Source organism: Somniosus microcephalus, chromosome 8 (assembly GCF_052327205.1).
Source record: "Somniosus microcephalus isolate GS21.2 chromosome 8, FLI_Smic_1.0, whole genome shotgun sequence".
NCBI classification, from domain to species: domain Eukaryota; kingdom Metazoa; phylum Chordata; class Chondrichthyes; order Squaliformes; family Somniosidae; genus Somniosus; species Somniosus microcephalus.
In genome coordinates this window covers 69,795,724-69,803,000 of record NC_140994.1, presented here as the reverse complement: position 1 = coordinate 69,803,000, position 7,277 = coordinate 69,795,724, and the positions used below count along the sequence as shown (strand labels likewise).

Genomic DNA, 7,277 nt, shown 5'->3' with positions numbered 1-7,277 from the left:
CAATGTCTCCGACGGTGAAGTTCCTCTTTATTTTGGACCATTTTTGACGCTCCTGTAGCAGAGGTAAGTATTCTCTTGTCCATCTGGTCCAGAAGAGGTCTGACATATAGTGAACTTGCCTCCACTTCCGACGGGCATACAGATCTTCCTTTTTGAAGACTCCCGGGGGCATGGCTGGCTGTGTTTTCAACAACAACAGGTGGTTCGGAGTCAGGGCTTCGAGGTCATTGGGATCATCTGATGTCTTAGTTATCGGTCGGTCATTAATGATGGCTTCGACCTCGCACAGAACGGTTTGGAGTCCCTCGTCGTCCAGCGCTTGCTGCTTCAGTACAGAACTGAGTAGTTTTCTTACGGTGCGTATCTGTCTTTCCCAGACACCTCCGTGGTGGGATGCAGCCGGAGGATTGAAGATCCACTTAATTCCTGTTTGCATCATGGCTTCCTGTATTTTAAGCTGATTCCAACCTTCAATAGCTTCCCGTAGTTCTCTCTCCGCTCCGACGAAATTAGTGCCATTATCAGAACGCATAATGGACACCTGTCCTCTTCTACAGACAAAGCGCCGCAAGGCGTTAATACAGGAATCAGTGTCAAGCGTGTGTGCCACCTCAATATGAACTGCTCTGATGGTCAAACAAGTGAAAAGCACACCATATCTCTTGACAAGGCTCCGTCCTCGCTTTACCTCGAAAGGCCCGAAATAGTCCACCCCTACGTTTGTAAATGGGGGCTTGTCTGGTAACAAACGGTCTTCAGGCAGGTCTGCCATTTTCTGCTCCCCAGCTCTAGCGTGTAACCGTCTGCAAACAATACATTCAGAGAGTATTTTTCTTATTACGGAATTAGCTCCTGGAATCCAGTATCTTTGTCTTAGCTTCGCAAGCACGTGATTCCTCCCACTGTGTCCAATACTCTGGTGTATATGCTGAAGAATGAGAGTAGCAACCCGGAGGTCCTTAGAAAGGATAGCAGGATGCTTGGCCTCCTCTGGCATAGCAGATTTGTTTAGTCTCCCTCCCACCCTCAGTACTCCATCTTGCAGTGTAGGGTCCAGCTTGTAGATATGACTACCTTTCTTGATTGGAGTATTTTGCTGTAGAGCTTCGGTTTCTTCTGGGTATCTTTGTCTTTGACTGAAGCAAACTATCTCCTTCTCAGCCTTGGCCAAATCCTCCACGGTCAATGAATTCTTGCTCAATGTGGTCTTGTGCTGATGCATATACTGCTGTAGAAGCATTCTCTGCTTATCAGGGTTACTTTCAGACTGACTGATAGTGGCTCGGTACTCTTTTCTCTTACCGCTCAGGTGTAGCAGCAACTCTTTCAACCTTAGAAACCATGCAACTGCTTTCCTCAACTGGTGCCATCCTGAGAAATGGTTAACAAGCTTGTTCACTGTGTCAAAGTTCTCTTTCGTAGTTATGAAATTTACTGTGACTGATCTCTTGACTTCGACGTCGTCTTCAGTAATCTGACTTGGCATATCTGGTCTTTCTGGCCATGATCTCTCTGTTTCCAGCAGATAACTTGGGCCTTGTATCCAAGTTTCACTCCTCATGAAGTTTTCAGCCTTCAATCCCCGTGAGGCTTGATCTGCTGGGTTTAATGAGGTGTTTACATACCTCCATTGAGATGGTTGTGTAGCTTCTCTAATGGATGAGATTCTGTTTGCTACGAAGGTCTTGAAGCGTATCTTCTCATTCTCTATATACTTCAGCACCGTCGTGCTATCCGTCCAGAAGACAGATTCTTCTAATGGGAGCTGTAACTCTTTACGCATCACCTGGTCAACTTTAACTGCAACAACCGCTGCCGTCAATTCCAGTCTCGGGATGGTGACCTGCTTCAGCGGAGCCACCCTGGATTTTCCCATGAGGAAGGCACAATGTTTCTGGCCCTGTTGATTTGTCAGCAAGAGGTAGGTAGCCGTGCCATAGCCGTCCCCACTGGCGTCCGAGAAATGATGTAGTTGAGCCGTCTTTGTAACTCCAAAACTCGCGGGCTCGATGCATCTACTGACGTTGAAGCTAGAAGGTTGTTGCAAATCTGTCAGCCATCTGTGCCATCTCTGAGCTTGACCTTCTGGGATATCTTCATCCCATCCTCTCTTGTCTCTACACGGCTCTCGTAGCATCAGCTTCACCGGCAGAATGAGTGGTGCCAGGAATCCGAGAGGGTCGTAGATGGAACTGACCACGGAGAGAATCCCTCGTCTTGTGGATGGTCTTTCGTTCACCATTATCCTGAAGTTGAACGTGTCTGACTCGATGCACCATTGTACACCAAGAGCTCTCTCGATAGGAAGGACATCGTGGCTCAGGTCCAGATCTTCGACTTCAGTGGCTCTTTCCTTTTCTGGGATAGAAGCTAGAACTGCTCTGCTGTTGCTTATCCACTTAGTCAGATGGAATCCTCCATTCGAACACAGAGTTCTAAGGTCTCTTGACAGTGCGATGGCATCGTCTTCTGTTGACACGGACTTCAGACAGTCATCGACATAAAAGTTTCTGAAGATTGTCTCCGCAGCCTCGGATGGTGCTTTGCCCTTGCCATCTTCTGCAGTTTTTCTGAGAGCGTAGCTTGCACAGCTGGGAGATGATGTGGCTCCAAACAGGTGTACGGCCATTCTACATTCCACCATCGCTTCACTAACGTCGCCATCTGGCCACCAAAGGAAACGCAGAAGATCAGCATCTTCGTCAGGGATTCTGACTTGGTAGAACATTGATTCTATGTCTGCCATCATGGCAACGAGCTCTTGTCTAAACCTAGTCAAGACGCCAATGAGGGTATTAGTAAGATCAGGACCTTGAAGCAGCTGGTCATTCAATGAAGTTCCTCTGAATGAGGCGGCGCAGTCAAACACTACACGGATCTTTTTCTTCTTTGGGTGATACACCCCGTGATGAGGAATGTACCAGACCCTTCCATCGTCTCTGTTCAACTGTTCTTCGGGCACTTTTACAGCATAGCCTTTCGCTATGATGTTTCTCATGAAGTCTTTGTAGTCTTCGTGAAAGTCAGGGTTCTTGTTCAGCTTTCTCTTTAGACTGATGGCGCGTTGCTCTGCTATGCAGCGATTGTTCGGCATCTTCGCGGTCTGTCTTCTCAGTGGCAAACCAATGTGATAGTGGCCATCAATGAACTGTGTAGACCTTGTCATCAAACCCATGAACTGATGGTCTTCTTGTGACATCTCTGTCTTTTCCTCACAGCTGCGTTCTGAGAAGTCTGCGTTGAACTGCTGTATCAACAGCTCTTCAATGCTTGCGATAGAGATGCGATTAACTGTGACGTTTTGTCGTTCCTCCTTGTTCGACTTGTGGCCATCATCTCTCCTTACCGGTCCATTGATTACCCATCCAAGGGCTGTCCTGACGGCGTAGGGTCCGTCATCCTTGCTGTTTATCACCTGCCATGGCTCCATAGTTTTGTAGGCATTGGTTCCAATTAATAGGCCAATTTCTGCTTCAATGTATGGGAGACGCACCTTTTCTAGGTAGGGCCATCTATCCACATCCTTCTGCAGGGCTAGGTTCCCTATTCTAACAGGAATCTCCCTCTGTGTGAAAACATTAGGCAGGTCTATGAAGTCCTTCTCTTCAAGTCCACACACTTCTAGGTCTGACAGGATATAGCTTTGCATTGACTTCTCATGACCCATGGTGCGTAATAGGATTTCTGTTCTTCTGCCTCTAACGTTCAGCTGTCGCATGAGTGATTCTGTGCAGAACGTTGCTGAACTACCTGGATCCATGAAGGCGTAAGTCTCCACAACCTTCTCACTCCTCTTAGTGCACTCTCTGCATGTTGTTCTTTGCTTACAGTTTCTACTCAGGTGCCCCTGAGAGAGACATCCAAAACATAGGCCGTTGTACTTCAGGAATTCGATTCTGTCCTTATGTGGCTGTGCTTTGATGTCGCTGCAGAAATCCAATGTATGATTCTTCTGGCAGAATAAGCATGGTTTCTGAAAGGCATTAGCAGGCGTCACTGTGCTGCTCTTTTTGGGAGATGAGTTCTGGGGCCTTTCTTCCTCGGCCTGAGTGACGATAGTTGCAAAGCTGCTTCCCCTGGAACCACCTTTCCTGAGAGTCTTTGATTCAGCAGGCTTGGCTTTCACTCTTCCATCAGCGGTCGGGCTGACATCCTGGATGTTTCCAAACAATGGGTCCCTAGCAATTTTAGCCTGTTTGTCTATGAAATTCACTAAGTCTGCAAACCTGGCTCTACTTTTCCGTCTCTCCATTATCTCAAAGGCTGTTCTTCTCCATTGTTCTCTCATCCTGTAAGGAAGCTTAGAGATGACGATTCTCATAGTCGTAGGATTGTCCATCTCTTCCATGAATTCAACATCCTCCATGGTGTTGCGACATCCTATGAGGAAGAGAACATATGCGTTCAATGCCTCTCCGTCTTCCGATCTGATCTGTGGCCACTTGGTAGCCTTTTCGATATATGCAGTGGCTATCTTCAGCTCATTACCATAGTGCTCCTGCAGCAACTTCCTGGCTTCTATGTATCCCCGGTCCGGTCTCATGTGTTCACAGCTTCTGACCAGGTCTTGTGGTTTACCACTGGTGTACTGTCCCAGGTAGTACAACTTATCACTGCTGCTCTCTGTCTTGGAGTCAATGGCTTGTTCAAAGGATCTGATGAAGGGCTTATACTTGAGTATACTTGCGGCCATTTTACCCGCAGCTCTTATTTAGCTTCTCAACAGAATGAACAAAGCAAGTAACAGTCACTGTACCTTCGCTTTCTTAAATTGTCGTCTGGCTCCGTGACCATTCATGTATACGTTCGCCGACGATTCCGTCCCTTCCTTCTTAGGGAGCTAGTTTTTGACTAATGTAGTGGCGCTTCTTAGTTTCCAAACAGGCAGGCCACTGGGCTGTGGGGCTTTTAACATCGAGTAGACACGTGTCGAAATAAAACGTTCCCAAACGTAGCTTTGTCTTTTAAACGGTTTACTATAACACTTAACAAACAGAATTACAAAGCAAACACGTATAAACGAACACGGTCAAAAACTGTACTGCTCCAAACCTCACAGCTTCTGCCTCTTTCACCACGTGCAGTTTAAAACTGTAAGATGGCTGCACCCATGTGTGGCTTAGGGACCGTTCCATTGTGGCAAGAATGAAGGGGGTGTCGGACTATACTACTGGAGCAAGAAAATAGGGGGTTTCTTAATACAATAAGTCGTTCAGGTAAATTAACTGTATTATGCCATTTAGCCACTATTTTAAAGTATTTTCTTAAGCTTTTATGGCTCTTACATCCAGCATTGTCTGTTTTTATTTCAGATTTCCAACATCTGCAGTATTTTCTTTTTGTATAAATATTTAAACATATTTCTTACAGTGATACCGAGAGGGACTCCCTGAAAGTGAAATTACTTCAGCTACAATGTCACTTCACGTGGAATCTGCCGATGGAAAAGGTTGAGTGTGATGATTTGCAGGAACGACTAAATTATACAATAAAGTCTGATATTGTGAAATATCAAGCCATGGCTTACAATCTACTTGCTTTTGTAAACTGTATGTGAGGCAACTGTGAGGAGTCGTTCAATAATTTATGGGAAGCTGAAGAGATTCTGAGGAAGAATCATGAATTTGAAATTGAAAAATGGATCATCATCACCTATGGAAACTATGCCTGGGTATATTATCACATGGGAGAACTGGCAGAGGCCCAATCCTACCTCGACAAGCTGGAGAGGATCTGTCAACAATTTACTGATGGCTCTCGGTATACAGCACTGATACCTGAAGTATACGGGGAGAAGGGTTGGTCACTGTTGAAATTTGGCATGAAATATTATGAAGAGGCAAATGAATGTATTGAGAAGGCTCTGGAGGGGGATCCTGATGACACTGAATGGAATGCAGCTTATGCAACTTCTCTGTTTCAAATTAAAGAAACCTTTGGAGACCCACAGCGTCCTGAACACTGCAGGGTAGTGAAGCAGTTACACCGCGCGTTAGCACTGAACCCAAATGACTCTTTTGTCAAGATCATGTTGGCTCTAAGACTACAGGAATTCAATCAAACAGACGAATGTTACGGATTACTTGATGAAGTACTGCTGAAGTCTCCTGATGATCCATATATAATTCAATAGGCAGCCAAAGCTTTAAGAAAACAAGGATCTGTTGAATATTCCTTACAGCTATTGAAAAAGGCACTGAAGGTTAAATCAGCTTCTGCACTCCTTCACCACCAGATCGGCTTATGTTACCAAACTAAGCTGATTGCACTGCAGAGAAAACCTTGTAAATACTTTGCTCGTGAAGACAGCAGAAAATTGATTGAACTTTGCAAGTACCATTTTCAAACAGCGTTTGATCAGAAACCCTTGCTTACTTTTGCAATAGTTGAATTGGCAGAAATCCTTGCAAAATTTGGAGAATATTCCAAAGTCGATGATATCTACGTCAACCTGCTTAGAAATAAAGATTACAACCTTTGGAATAAACAATTAATACATTGGAACTATGGATCATACCAGCTGTATGAGAAGGGATCCCAGCTGAATGCCATTCATCATTTCAAGGAATGCTTTAAACTCAAAGTTAACACCAGGAAGAACGAGAAATGCCGCGCAAAATTGAAACAAATTACTGAAAATCGAATGAATAAATATTCAAGAGACAGTGTAGCCTTTGGTATATTGGGGCTAATACAGCAGGTTGATGGCAAGAAATCAGAAGCCATTGAATTCTTTGAGAAAGCCCTGGAGTGTGATCGTGATAATGAAGAATTTCGAAGTGCTCTACGTGAGCTGCGTCAGGCTACATAGGGCAATATTAAAATGTGTCTCCGATTTACCTGAGAAACTGAGTCCCATTTTCAATGTGTTGTTTTGTAGTAAATAGTTCAAAAATAATCTTAAGATTAGTTGACAGACTTACCATTTGACATTGGGTTATGTTGCTATTCATTTACCCTGTCATTCTGCATTCACGTTTCCACTTGTTGCAGCTACAGTTATGGTAACCTTAAATTTCTGAATTAATGACAAGGTTTGAACAATTCTTTTACTGATTACAATGAATACAACTGAAATGGACATGATTAGATCTTTGGTGTACGGTGTAAATCGAGTGATATCGAATTGGACGCCCATTATACTCCACGCCCAAAGGGTTTACACCATTGTAGCCTAAATGAGGGCAACACCCTCGTTAAAATATTGAAATGAAGCGTCAGCTTTTTTCTGGTGGGAGTTTTCTGTGTCGTTCAACATGCCCACCAGAAATAAAAGA

The 7,277-nt window shown here is 44.6% G+C and overlaps 1 pseudogene; it reads left to right on the top strand.

Annotated features, from left to right (window-relative positions):
* Positions 1 to 5,374: 5,374 nt before the first annotated feature.
* On the top strand, positions 5,375 to 7,277 carry LOC147113628 (interferon-induced protein with tetratricopeptide repeats 5 pseudogene; annotated as a pseudogene).